Source organism: Parus major, chromosome 14 (assembly GCF_001522545.3).
Source record: "Parus major isolate Abel chromosome 14, Parus_major1.1, whole genome shotgun sequence".
Taxonomy (NCBI): Eukaryota; Metazoa; Chordata; class Aves; order Passeriformes; family Paridae; genus Parus; species Parus major.
The window spans coordinates 15832252-15832478 of NC_031783.1; positions in this window are offsets into that span (position 1 = coordinate 15832252).

Genomic DNA, 227 nt, shown 5'->3' on the forward strand with positions numbered 1-227 from the left:
AGGGCCGAGGGGCTGTCCCAGCAGCGGGACAGAGCCACGGGCTGCGGGCAGAAAAGGCTTCGGGGCAGGTGGAGGGGAGCAGAACACGGGGCCAAGGAGCTGTGGCGCGGTGATTTTTGCAGGGGAAAAAGAGGAGGATTTGTATGTAGGGTACAGCGGACTCTGGCCCTGTTTCTGAGGCCCCGTGCCGTGAGCGCTGCCACGAGTGGATGCGGCACGGTGGGAGC